Source organism: Pseudophryne corroboree, chromosome 1 (genome assembly GCF_028390025.1).
Source record: "Pseudophryne corroboree isolate aPseCor3 chromosome 1, aPseCor3.hap2, whole genome shotgun sequence".
NCBI lineage: Eukaryota > Metazoa > Chordata > Amphibia > Anura > Myobatrachidae > Pseudophryne > Pseudophryne corroboree.
The window spans coordinates 848,626,528-848,641,242 of record NC_086444.1 but is presented as its reverse complement, the minus strand read 5'-3'; the positions used below and the strand labels follow the sequence as shown (position 1 = coordinate 848,641,242).

General features: G+C 48.0%; 1 long non-coding RNA gene across 1 annotated transcript; it reads left to right on the top strand.

The window, feature by feature from the left end:
- The first annotated feature begins 12,320 nt into the window (after positions 1-12,320).
- On the top strand, positions 12,321-14,047 carry LOC134955696 (uncharacterized). Its single transcript, XR_010185951.1, has 3 exons — positions 12,321-12,403; positions 12,479-12,691; positions 13,313-14,047. It is a non-coding gene; the product is annotated as an uncharacterized LOC134955696 (long non-coding RNA).
- Positions 14,048-14,715: the final 668 nt, after the last annotated feature.

Genomic DNA, 14,715 nt, shown 5'->3' with positions numbered 1-14,715 from the left:
CCCCCCTTTCTCCCCAGTCCCTATCTATCCCTACCCCACTCTCTCTCCCCAGCCCCATCTCTCTGTATGCAGCAAGTGTGAAACAATCAGATCACTATTATTACTATTACGAGCAGCAGATTAGGAGGTTGTGATATCCCTGCATTTTCACTTTCAGTTTGAGCTGTGTCAGCTAACAGAGGTGAGGAGCAGAGTTGGCTTTTATTATATAGGGTGAGAATATTAATTACTGACACTGATAATCTTTTACTTTTGAACCTATTCAATATCCATGCATTAAATGTAGCTGTTGTCTATTTGGCTGATTTGTACGAGTACTTGACCTTGGAGCAATGAATCTATATAAGGAGGTAAAGGCCTGGGTTCTCCAGAAGCATCCTCCAGACTACATGGTTGCCATAGCAAAAACAGAAGACTTGCTATTTCTGTATACTCTTTCTTGCTCTTTCTAAGCATGTGAGGATAAAAGGGATGACAGGAAAACTCCATTGCATACATTCTTTCTGTACCCATACTCTGTGAGAAAAAAATCTTCGTACATTGGTATTTTGGCTTGTTGGTCGCCATAAGGCCCACTCGAGAAACGTGTAATCTTTTATCTATAGCTGGAAGAGTTCCTGGGTTGGAGACCATTCCCTTAAAATCTATAGCCTGCAGCTTGGATAATCTATCACCGCATTCTCTTTTCCTGCAAAATGAAATACTGAAAGTGACTTTAGATATTTTTCCACTGAAAATATAAATTTTACTACTTTCACCATCACAGCTTTAGTGATGGTGCCTCCTTGATGGTTTCTGAAAGCCGCTACTTGTCTAGGAACACTCTGAGATGCCAAATCAATAACTGCCAATGAAAATGTTGAACTGTTGTCCTAGTGCTTTCATCTGTAGTAAAATATAAGTGAAGTTAAACTTTCTTCCCTTAACCATGTTATCCTAATAAAGTGCCGATCTCCCCAATCCATAGTACTGGAGTATATCGTTAGTATTTACCATTCTGAATCCGGGAGAGATGCTCCTTGCATCTTTATCCTGGTTTCTGGCACCAGGTGAGAAACCCCTTGCTGTTTTTGACAATCTGATATTGTGATCACGCAGAGTGTGTAACTACAGCTGAAGGCTGCAAATGTGATTCCTGTCCAGATAATTCCCCTTATGGTGGAAAAACACCAATCCTAATAGTTGTCCTTGCTAATATCTATTGATGAGTCTGTACTTGATGTGCCAAGCGTTGTATCTTGAAAACCATTTCACAGGACACCTTGTTTTGAATGGTATTTAATATTACCACATTTGTATTTGTTGTAAAGGAAGAATGTGTTGACTCTCTGGGGGAGATGTATGAAGCAGTGAAAAGAGTGGAGGATTGTCAGTGGAGAAGTTGCCCACAGCAACGTATAATTTTATAGAATGCACTTGAATGTTACCTCAAAGCTCCACTATTATCACTTCATATATCTACCCCATGTTTAATTTACAATCTGGCCATGCTAGTGCAGAAACATTATGGGGTAAATTTACTAAGATTCATATTTTCCCGTTTCAGGTCAAAGTTCAATCACGAATGACATCGAAAGTGTAAAACTGCAACTTTTTGAATTTGTTACGATGGATTTACTAAGCTGTCGTATTCGGGTTTTTCTTTTCTTCCGATGTCGATGTCATTCGTGTTTTTTTTGTGTTTTTTACGGCAGTGATTAGCAAAACACTGCCGACTTTTTTACAATTAATCTCGGCCGGATCTGTGTGATCCGTGCTGGGGTTCTATTTTTTTTTTTTTTTTAATTAAACACTGTAAAAATTTTTAAAAAAATTGCGTGGGGTCCCCCCTCCTAAGCATAACCAGCCTCGGGCTCTTTGAGCCGATCCTGGTTGCCGAAATATGGGAAAAAAATTGACAGGGGTTCCCCCATATTTAAGCAACCAGCATCGGGCTCTGCGCCTGGTCCTGGTTCCAAAAATACGGGGGACAAAAAGAGTAGGGGTCCCCCGTATTTTTAAAACCAGCACCGGGCTCCACTAGCTGGACAGATAATGCCACAGCCGGGGGTCACTTTTATATAGTGCCCTGCGGCCGTGGCATCAAAAATCCAACTAGTCACCCCTGGCCGGGGTACCCTGGGGGAGTGGGGACCCCTTCAATCAAGGGGTCCCCCCCCCCAGCCACCCAAGGGCCAGGGGTGAAGCCCGAGGCTGTCCCCCCCATCCAATGGGCTGCGGATGGGGGGGCTGATAGCCTTTGTTGTAAAAGAAAAGATATTGTTTTTAGTAGCAGTACTACAAGTCCCAGCAAGCCTCCCCCGCATGCTGGTACTTGGAGAACCACAAGTACCAGCATGCGGCGGAAAAACGGGCCCGCTGGTACCTGTAGTACTACTACTAAAAAAATACCCAAAAAAACACAAGACACACACACCGTGAAAGTATAATTTTATTACATACATACACACATACATACATACTTACCTTATGTTCCCACGCAGGTCGGTCCTCTTCTCCAGTAGAATCCAAGGGGTACCTGTTGAAGAAATTATACTCACGAGATCCAGGGGTCCAGGGTCCTCGGGGAATCCAGGTGTAATCCACGTACTTGAAAAAAATAACAAAACGGACACTCGAGCCACGCACTAAAAGGGGACCCATGTTTGCACATGGATCCCCTTTTCCCGACTGCCAGAAACCCACTCTGACTGATGTCTAAGTGGGTTTCTTCAGCCAATCAGGGAGTGCCACGTTGTAGCACTCTCCTGATCGGCTGTGTGCTCCTGTCCTAACTGACAGGCAGCACACGGCAGTGTTACAATGTAGCGCCTATGCGCTCCATTGTAACCAATGCTGGGAACTTTCTTGCTCAGCGGTGACGTCACTTTAGGTCAACCGCAGGGCAGAAAGTTCCCATCATTGGTTACAATGTAGCGCATAGGCGCTACATTGTAACACTGCCGTGTGCTGCCTGTCAGTGAGGACAGGAGCACACAGCTGATCAGGAGAGTGCTACAACGTGGCGCTCCCTGATTGGCTGAAGAAACCCACTTAGACAGAAGTCAAAGTGGGTTTCTGGCATTCGTGGAAAGGTGACCCATGTGCAAACATGGGTCCCCTTTCAGTTCGTGGTCGGGACACCGTTTTGTTATTTTTTTCAAGTACGTGGATTACCCCTGGATTTCCCGAGGAGCCTGGACCCCTGGATCTCGTGAGTATAATTTCTTCAACAGGTACCCCTTGGATTCTACTGGAGAAGAGGACCGACCTGCGTGGGAACTTAAGGTAAGTATGTATGTATGTGTGTATGTATGTAATAAAATTATACTTTCACGGTGTGTGTGTCTTGTCTTTTTTTGGGTATTTTTTTAGTAGTAGTACTACAGGTACCAGCGGGCCCGTTTTTCCGTCGCATGCTGGTACTTGTGGTTCTCCAAGTACCAGCATGCGGGGGAGGCTTGCTGGGCCTTGTAGTACTGCTACTAAAAACAATATCTTTTCATTATCACAAAAGGCTATCAGCCCCCCCATCCGCAGCCCATTGGATGGGGGGGGGGACAGCCTCGGGCTTCACCCCTGGCCCTTGGGTGGCTGGGGGGGGGGACCCCTTGATTGAAGGGGTCCCCACTCCCCCAGGGTACCCCGGCCAGGAGTGACTAGTTGGATTTTTGATGCCACGGCCGCAGGGCACTATATAAAAGTGACCCCCGGCTGTGGCATTATCTGTCCAGCTAGTGGAGCCCGGTGCTGGTTTTAAAAATACGGGGGACCCCTACTCTTTTTGTCCCCCGTATTTTTGGGACCAGGACCAGGCGCAGAGCCCGATGCTGGTTGCTTAAATATGGGGGAACCCCTGTCATTTTTTTTCCCATATTTCTGCAACCAGGATCGGCTCAAAGAGCCCGAGGCTGGTTATGCTTAGGAGGGGGGACCCCACGCAATTTTTTTTGAAAAAATAAGCACTTTCCCACCCCTTCCCACTGATATACATGCACGGATCTCATGGATCCGTGCATGCCTATCCAATCACGAATAAAAAAAAAAGGTCTGGTTTTTTTTAGCACTTTTTTACGAGTTGTAATTTTTCACGGCAGTGTTTGTTTGTTTTTTGCTTTGCACTTCTTAGTAAATGACCGAGATTCATACTTAAACAGCCGCGTTTTGACCGATGGTGTATTCATTCGTAATTTTTTACTTGGACTTGCAAAAAATTACGAATGCCCTCATCTCTGCCGTGATTAGTGTTTAGTAAATTACCGAGATGACACTTTGATGAAAAAACGGCATCTCGGTCAAAATCGGAAGCTTAGTAAATTTCCCCCTATGACGTGCAATGCCTTTACTACTTGTGCTCACCTTCATAACATCATGATATCATGCAGCTATGGCCATAACCTGACCACTCTAGTTGTAATTCTGCCATTAGTGTCAACAGCACATTTCTGAAGGTTTTTGAAGATTTTCTGGATTTTATCCAAATAAGTCCTTTTTTTACGGGAGATTAGCCATGCTAGATTGGGCATATATTGTATGGGACATAACCAAAGAGCTCTTCCAGCCAATACTGTTGATCCATAGACTTTATTATAGAAGCAGTTTTGTCCAATGACTCTTCATAGTGGATTTCCATTCAACGCTGGATAATCCCTATACTTCTTAGCAGGCATTGCCAATATGCTATGTCTCGGACATCCATATGGAGTCTTAGTCCCCTTAGTCTGAGTGCTTTGTATAGTGATGTTATGGTGCCAGCAGTCTTCATTGTTGTTCCTAAACAACATAAAAGGTGGGATGCAATGGGGTCCGAGTTCGCATGATGTGTGGGATGCCGGCCGAACTTGGACGTTTTTTTAAAGGGTCAATCAATTACAAGGCAAGACCATGCCTTGTAAATGACTGCCCTTTAAAAAAAAAAGTCTTGCATTTCTTTCTGCTCGTATGCAGGCCCTGGTTTTTGTCTCTCCTTGCCGATTGATGTATGCCACTGCAGTGGCGTTGTTCGACTGTACTTGGATCGCGTGATCCCTGAGTAGAGGTGAGGCCTGAAGCAGAGCATTGTATATCGCCCGAAGTTCCAGAATGTTGATCGGAAGGAGGGCTTCATGGGCTGACCACCTGCCCTGGAACTGAGCCCCTTGGGTGATAGCTCCCCATTCTCTCAGACTCGCATCTGTCGAGGAGGATCCAATCCTGAATCCTGAAACTGCGGCCTTCCAGGAGATTGGAAGACTGCAGCCACCACAGGAGGGAAATCCTGGCCTGAGATAACAGCCATATCATCTGGTGCATCTGAAGATGTGATCCGGACCACCTGCTCAGGAGATCCAATTGAAATGTTCTGGCATGGAACCTCCCATATGGGATTGCCTCGTATGAGGCAACCATCTATCCCAACAATCTAATGCAAAGATGGATGGATATTCGAGCAGGTCGGAGCACCATTTCCTTAAGTGTTCTCGCCTTGTCTCCCGTGAGGAACACCTTCTGGGCCACAGTATCCAGCAACATCCCCAGGAACCAGGGAAGTGCAGTCAGGGGAGGCAGGGGAGGCAGTGCCTCCCCTCTCATAATAATTAAAATAATAAAAAGAAGATATTTATAACAGTCTCTGTGATTATTTTAATAATCTCTCCCCCCCCCCGTGAAAATGTTAGGCTCGGAGGCAGCGGGAGAGGTGCCTCCCGCACCTAACATTAAAGTCCGGGCAGCGGGGGGCGGGCAGGGGGCGGGGCGCTGCAATGGGCTGTGAAAGCCCATTGAGAAAGTACAGGGAAGCGGCACCTATACTGGTGCCGCAATGACAGGGGCGTGCATTCAGCCCCGACGAATGCACGCCCCTGTCACTGCCCCAGATGTGATTGGCCCAGCGGATTCAGTGCTGGATCCGCTGTCCAATCACTAGCGAGCCCCCTTCCCGGCTGCAGCAGGCGCCGTGGGCTGTGTGGGCGCCCGCTGCAGCCGGCGCCGCTTACTGACAACAGGGGTCATAATTGACCCCTAGTGTCTGAGCGGTGCTACAGTGGGAGAGACGTCATGAGTCATGACGTCTCTCCCATAGTACAGCAGAGACGAGCCGGCGGCCGGAGACGGAGGACGGCACTGCAGGAGCGGTAAGTATGTTTTTTTTTAAATAAATATGTGTGTGTTTGAGGCGCAGCTACGGGGGCACAACTACCGGGGGCGCAGCTACGGGGGCACAACTACCAGGGGCGCAGCTACGGGGGCACAACTACCAGGGGCGCAGCTACGGGGGCACAACTACCAGGGGCGCAGCTACGGGGGCACAACTACCAGGGGCGCAGCTACGGGGGCACAACTACCAGGGGCGCAGCTACGGGGGCACAACTACCAGGGGCGCAGCTACGGGGGCACAACTACAAGGGGCGCATCTATGTGGGGACAACTACAAGGGGCGCAGCTACGGGGGCACAACTACAAGGGGCGCAGCTACGGGGGCACAACTACCAGGGGCGCAGCTACGGGGGCACAACTACAAGGGGCGCAGCTATGGGGACACAACTACAAGGGGCGCAGCTACGGGGGCACAACTACAAGGGGCGCAGCTACGGGGGCACAACTACCAGAGGCGCAGCTACGGGGGCACAACTACCAGAGGCGCAGCTACGGGGGCACAACTACAAGGGGTGCAGCTACAGGGGCACAACTACAAGGGGCGCAGCTACGGGGGCACAACTACAAGGGGCGCAGCTGTGGGGGCACAACTACAAGGGGCGCAGCTACGGGGGCACAACTACAAGGGGCGCAGCTACATGGGCACAACTACAAGGGGCGCAGCTACATGGGCACAATTACAAGGGGTGCAGCTACAGGGGCACAACTACAAGGGGCGCAACTACAGGGGCACAACTACAAGAGGCACAGCTACAGGTGGCACAGCAACTGGGGACACAGCTACAAGGGGCACAGCAACTGGGGGCACAATTACAAGGGGCACAGCAACTGGGGACACAGCTACAAGGGGCACAGCAACTGGGGGCACAACTACAGGGGGCACAGCTACAGGGGGCACAGCAACTGGGGGCACAGCTACAAGGGGCACAATTACAGGGGTACAGCCACAAGGGGCACAACTACTGGGGGCAATGCTACAGGGGGCACAGCGACTGGGGGCACAACTACGGGGGGCACAGCTACAGGGGGCACAACTACTCAGGGCACTGCTACAAGGTGCACAGCTACAGGGGGCACAACTACTGGGGGCACAGCCACAAGGGGCACAGCTACTGGGGGCAAAGCTACAGGGGGCACAGCTACAAGGGGCACAGCGACTGGGGGCACAACTACAGGAGTCACAACTACTCGGGGCACTGCTACAGGGGGCGCTGCAACAGTGGGGAAAGCTACTGGGGGCACAGCTAGAGGGATCACAACTACTGGGGGGCACAGCTACTGGGCTCATAACTATTGGGGGCGCCTGCTCCATCCTGCCAGCCGGCAGCGGCAACTGGGGGCACAACTACAAGGGGCACAGCTACAGGGGGCACAGCAACTGGGGGCACAACTACAAGGGGCACAGCTACAGGGGGCACAGCAACTGGGGGCACAGCTACTGGAGGCAAAGCTACAGGCCAGCCAGCAGCAGCACTCTCCCCTGTCTGTGCTAACGTCTTCCCGCGTCAGCGAGCACATAATATTCATCTCTCTCTCTCTCTCTCTCTCTCTCTCTCTCTCTCTCTCTCTCTCTCTCTCTCTCTCTCTCTCTCTCTCTCTCTCTCTCCTCCTGTGGATTACTTCGTTTGTAAGTATAATTTTCATTTTTACAGGTACCCCTATTGGATTCTACTGGACAAGTGGACGTGACCGGCGTGGGATGTAGGTAAGTAATCTCTCTCTCATTTTTACAGGAACCACCTATTGGATTCTACTGGACAAGTGGACGTGACCGGCGTGGGATGTAGGTAAGTATGTGTGAGTGTGTAAGTGTGTTTTAATAAATTTTTACTTTCACAGTGTGTGTGTTGTGATTTTATTTGGGTATTATTTTTTTGTAGAACTACAGGTACCAGCGGGCCCGTTATTTCCCCACATGCTGGTACTTGAGGTTCTCCAAGTACCAGCAAGCGGGGGAGGCTTGCTGGGCCTTGTAGCTCCACAACAAAAAACAATATTCTTTTTTTTACACACTTATGGCTATCAGCCCGGCACCCACCGCCCAGGGGTGCTGGGGACAGCCTCGGGCTTCACCCCTAGCCCTTGGGTGCCTGGAGGGGGGGAGACCCCTTGATTTAAGGGGTCCCCACTCCTCCAGGGAACCCCGGCCAGGGGTGACTAGTTGGGGGGGTAATGCCACGGCTGCAGGGACCTACATAAATATGTCCCCCGGCTGTGGCATTATGTCCCTGGCTAGTGGAGCCCGGTGCTGGTTTTAAAAATACGGGGGACCCCTACATCTTTTGTCCCCCGTATTTTTGGAACCAGGACCGGTCTAAGAGCCCGGTGCTGGTTGTCTAAATACGGGGAACCCCTGTCCAATTTTCCCCCAGTATTTAAACAACCAGGACCGGCTCAAAGAGCCCGAGGCTGGTTATGCTTAGGAGGGGGGACCTCACACATTTTTTTTTACATTTTTTAACCCATTTAGACCCTTCTCCATTAAGTTAATGGAAGCCCTGGACAACAAAATTGCATTCATGTCCTCCTCCCACTCCCTTCCCAAACACTAATTTTTATTTATTTTTCTATAAAAATGTACAATATATCACAAGTATGATGAGCAGGCAGGCAGCGGGCATTGGCGGCATCGGACTGAGATGCAAATTAGTGGCGGAGGGCTGGGTCAGTTGATGGTAGGCAAGTTTGTAAGCCATTGGCGGTGGCAGCAGACATTGACTCAGAGGCAGTAGTGGGCATTGGCTCGGCGGCGGTAGGGGTCATCGGCAGGATCTGGCGGACATTATGGCTGTAGTGCCTCACCAGCCACTGACCTCACCGCACGCCACTGCCAGGAACAGGAGCCGCTAACTTGGCTCCAAGTGGGACTTCTGTAAATTGAGAATCCACCCATGGTGTGACAGAAGTTGGATAGTGCGGTCAATATGGAGCAATAAAATCTCCCTGTATCTTGTCTTTATCAAGAGATCATCCAGGTAAGGGACAACACTGACTCCCTGGACCCGAAGCTGGAACATCATCTCCACCACTCCCTTTGTGAACACCCTCGGAGCTATGGACAGGCCAAAGGGTAGTACCTGGAACTGGTAGTGATCGTCCAGTAGGGCAAACCTCAGATAAGCCTGATGAGGTAGCCAAATCGGAATATGAAGGTAGGTGTCCTTGATATCCAGGGAAGCCATGAATTCCTATTCTTCCAGGCCTGCAATCACTGCTCTCAAGGATTCCATTTTGAACTTGAAAACCTTTAGGTAAGGATTCAAGGACTTTAGATTCAAAATGGGCCTTACCGAACCGTCCGGCTTCAGTACCACAAACAGGTTGGAGTAATAACCCTTTCCACGGTTTTGTATTCGTACTGGAACAATGACGTGGGACTGGACCAACCTTTGGACGCCCTGTTGCAACGTAACTTGCGTATCCTCCAAAGCGGCTTGATTTTAAAAATCGTTGGGGAGGAGCACCGTCCAAATCCAGCTTGTAGCCCTGAGAAATGAGGTCCTTGACCCAAGTATCCTGGCAGGAACCCTCACAGACGCAGCTGAAGTGACGCAGTCAAGCTCCCACCTCAAGATCCCCTCGGGGTGGGTGGGCACCGTCATGCTGAGGACTTAGTGGAAGCAGAACTGGTGCTCTGTTCCTGAGAACCGGTGTTCGCAAGTCTTCTTGTCTTACCTCTGGTGCCTCTAGCCGCATTGGAGGCACCTTTGGCCCTATATCAAATCTTTTAGACCGAAAGGACTGAACAGATGGCCCCGGGTAGAAACGCCTAGCCGTCGGGGCCCTGGAGGGGAGAAACATGGATTTCCCCGCAGTAGCCTTAGAAATCCACGAATCCAACACAACCCAAAAGAGCCATTCCCCGGAAAAGGGGAGAGATTCCACACTGCGCTCGGATCTGCATCCGCTATCCATTGACACAACCACAAGGCACTGCGCGCCGACACTGCCATGGCAGAGGTCCTAGCATTAATATTGCCCATCTCCTTAAGTGAGTCACACAGGACACATGCAGTGTCCTGAATGTGCTTCAGGAGAGTCACCGTAGTGACCAGAGACATATCTCCGGAGAGGCCCTCCTGAATTTGAGTAGCCCACGTATGGATGGCATGGGTCATCCAGCAACCCGCTATGACCAGCCTTTACGATACACCCACTACTGTGTAGATAAACTTTCATGTAGTCTCTATTTTTCTGTCCCCGGGGTCCTTTATGGTAAAGGAGCCCGGGGCAGGCAGCATCGCCTTTTTAAACAGTCAAGAGACTGATACGTCAACCCTCGGGGGTTCTTCCCAGAATTTCCTACCTTTAGGAGCATATGCGAAAGTGTGCAAAAATCTTTTGGACACTTGGGGGTATATTTACTAACATTCGTAATTCTCCCGATTTGGTGGGAGAATAATCACGAATGACATCGAAAGTGTAAAACTGCAACTTTTTTAATTTGTTACGACGGATTTACTAAGCTGTCGTATTCGTATTTTTTGTTTTGTCCGATGTCGATGTCATTCGTGGTTTTCTGGTGTAGAATGCGGCCGATTTGGTTGTTTTGCGGCCGTGTTTTTAGTTTATTTTACGACTGCGTCACATGTCTGTTACGGCAGTGATTTTGATGTTGCGGCCGCGTTTTTAGTCCTAAGTTTCGTTTTTGTCACGCGTCCGTGATTGGTTGTATTCGTGATGGAGGAGTGTCTGTGCACATTACTATAAAACTGCCCCAAACACACCGCACCTCGTGGGTTTAGCTAGTGGAGAGGAGAGAGGAAGGTGTATTTGGAGTTGGTGAGTTTGGTGGAGTTTTTGGTTGATTTTCTGAGGAGTTTTGTGATTGTTGAGTGCTGTACTGTGTGTGTAAGTAGTCTTGTCATATTTGTAGTATTGTTTTTTCACAGTTTGTAAACTTTTTTGTCCTTGTTTTTTTTTAATAGTCTTTTGTCATTGTTTGTGAGTGAGTGAGTGAGCGTGTGTGTTGGCTGTGTGGTGTGTAGTAGTAGTAGTGGAGGAGTGTGTTTTCTGTATTGATTTTTCTGTGTTTTGTGTCGTTTGTCCTCATGTCTGACTCAGAGGTCAGTGTGGTGGAGGAGGTTAGTGAGAGGGAGGCGGTTAGTGAGGTGGAGGCTGTTAGTGAGGTGGAGGAGGTGAGTGAGGTGGAGGGGGTTAGTGAGAGGGAGGAGGTTAGTGAGGAGGAGGAGGAGGGGGTGCCTGTTGCTGCATTCTCCAGTGAGAGTGATGGTGCTGTGGCTCCGCAGCCACGCACCACTACCAAGACTGGCAGGAATATTAAGTTCAGCTATGCTGAAAACATGGCGTTGGTGCGTGAGCTGATGAAGCACCATCGGCAATTGTTTGGGCAGGATGCTGCCAAGGTGTCCTCCCGCAGGAAGTCTGTCCTGTGGGGGAAAGTAATAGTTGCCGTAAATAGTGAGGCTGTGGTGAGGCGGACTGAGGACACGTGTCGCAAGAGGTTCTATGACATAAAGCGCCGTGTCAAGGCCAAGATGGCCAAAGAGGCTAAATCAGCCCGCAAAACCGGGGGTGGCCCCCCTTTCCGGGCAACCTATCGGGAGTGGGAGGAGCCTGTGCGGGCACTGATTCCAGCAGAAGTGGTGTCTGCAACTCATGTCCGGGATTCGGACCGACCCACGCAGGATGGTGAGTTTGATAAATCGAAATTATATTTTAAAGTGTGCAAAATGATAATGGTGGAGAAATTAATTTTAAAAAGTATGCATACATTGTTGGTCATGTATTGCAGGCCTATGCACCCTTAAGCTGTTTTTGTGTTTTGAAACTGCATTTCCCATCTTGCCTTGGCTGTATTTTTTTAAATGTATAATGAAAAATCAGGTGCAGTGCATGCTGGTATGTGTAGTTGCAATAATTAATATGAGATATTGCTTGGACATAGCTGTTGTATCTAATAGCAGCTTGTTATGATGTGTTTTTTTTTTAATCAATTTTTAAAAAAACTTTTAATTTACATTTTGGTTCAAGTTGCAAGTAATCAATCTATGCAATATCTGACACATAATTCATCAATGTTACAGATTTTTTTTGTGCAACACCATGTACATTTTTATATACATAACAAATTAAGGAATCACGAAGATCTTAAGCAGAAATTAGTTTAATTTACAATACGTACAAGATGGTTACAGTACACTAAGGCTTTGCAGTTAGCATTTTTTTACAAAGTATGGTCATAATGTTTTTTCAACTTTTTCAACAGTCCGACAGACCAGCCGGCCAGACAGGCCACAGACAACTCAGGATGATGCTGGGATTGCAGGTAAGAATTCACTGTAGTCACATATTCTGCAAACACATAGAAGTACAAAATATTAATGTTTATATATTCTCATAGGTTCTGCTTCTGTAAGCCGCCCTCCTCTAAGGCGCCCATCACAGGGCTCGGGGCACTTACCCAGGAGGCCAAGTAAGACACGGCGTCTGGTCTCTGAATCTGCGGCTCCATCTTCCCCACCCAGGCGGCGCATTTCTGCAGTCTCACCCCAGCCACCACAGGCACTATTGGCGAGTCCACAGAGTGATGAGCCCAGATCACCTCAGTTATCTGGTGAGTCAAAACATAAACTAAACACATAGCAAATAATCTACACAGTACAGTTACTATGATGTGAGTTGTAGTTGAGATTACATGTTTGCCATAACAAACAATGTGATGTTACGTCTTAAATTTTTAAAGGTGCAAATGCAGAATTTTTCAATATCTTAGTGGTTGCTATCGCCAACATCAAATTTAAAAATGAACAGACATTTGTAAAAATTTAGGCCACACACGTGCACATAAAAATAACAACACATTACTGGCTTAAAAAAAACAACCACCACCCCCTCCACACCATTATAGTGTTCACACACCTCCCCTGTCCTGTATGTAGACTGCTTACTTGCTCCGCTCCTCGGGAATATCCAGGTAAGCAGTCTATATCCTGGACAGGGGAGGTGACAGAACACTGTAATGCTGTGGAGGGGAGGTAGTTAGGTGAGGATTCCGCAAGTCAGTCTATGTGCATGCCTGTGATGGTATATATGTGTTTGGAAACCAAATAAATTATAAGTTTAAAAACACAACTCAAAATACAAAAATAATGGAGTATTATGAATGTAGAAATGTTTAGAACTAGCAAATATATTATTTGTAAAGTAAACAGTGCATGTTGGCCACCCCATACAGAGCCAAGCTTGATGCCCGACGTGGACCAGCAGGGACAAGACCAACAGGCAACATTCACACTGCAACTAACACCTGTTGACCCGAGCCAGCCAATACAGCCGCAGGATATCCCCCAAGCCTCCATGAGTCCACAACTGGTACAAGCTCCACCCCAGCCACAAATTCCAGATTACTTTTGGTCCAGTTGGACAAGCCAACAGACCCAAAGCAATGCCAGCCTGACCGCACATACCCAACACCTTGCCAGTCTGCCCCATCATCTACCGCGCATTAGTCGCAACTCGGGCAGACTGATTGTCCAAGTAGGCCGAATCGCAACATCGATGGAGCAAATACGGGCAGACAACAACCAAATGCTGGCTCATTTAACGCGCATCATTGATGAGCAACAGCGCCAGCACCAAACACTCATACAACTAATACAGCACAACCAGGTTGTGAATGAATCTTTATCCCGGATTGTAGCCAGCCACACTGCAACCAACACACAACTGAATGCCAGCATAAATAATTTGAGCAACAACATAACATTGATGGCAGCACAACAAGTGACCTCCAGCTCTGGAACCACGACCCCTAGCCAAACGCCAGTAACCTCCCCTGTTCGGCGATCCTCCCGAGCACGTGCCAGTGAGCCAGCACAAAGCACAGCACCCAGCACACACAAGCGCAAAAAATAATACATCAAAAACATTTGTGTAACGCAATAAAAAATTTGTTTTGACAAACACACAACTTCCTCTGTCCGTCTCAAACATTGTAGAAGCTGCTATGTATGTATGTATGTTTTTATGGGGTAATGAATGACAATGTATTGATAACATAAACTAACTACAATGTACACACCACTATAAACAACAAACAGTAAGTAACAAAACACACAATTGTTTGTATTGCAAAGTGTTTAGTCAAGGATAATTACATCCTACAAAAACTTACCCGAAAAATACAGCTGAATCACTTCTTGCCGTACCTGCCTCCCTACATATGTACTCACACTGTCACCAGATGTTTCTAACTCCTCTGCTTGCTGACTGCTTTCTCCCTCATCATGTGCCAGATGTTGACTTAAACACAGATTATGGAGAAAACAGCAGCAGAACACAATTCTAGTCACCTTTGAGGGACTATACAACAAAAGGCCTGCAGATTTATCCAGACACCGAAACCGTGATTTCAGCACACCAAAACATCTTTCTATCACATTCCGCGTAGCCTTATGTGCATGATTGTAACTGTGTTCAGCAGGAGAATCAGGTTGGGACAATGGAGTAAGGAGCCAAGAGTAGCAGCCGTAACCACCATCACCTGAAAAACAGATATAGTCAACATTAGTACATGTGTAAGATTATTCATTACCCTAGTCAAAAATAGAGTTTGTTGTTAAAAGACATACACACAAC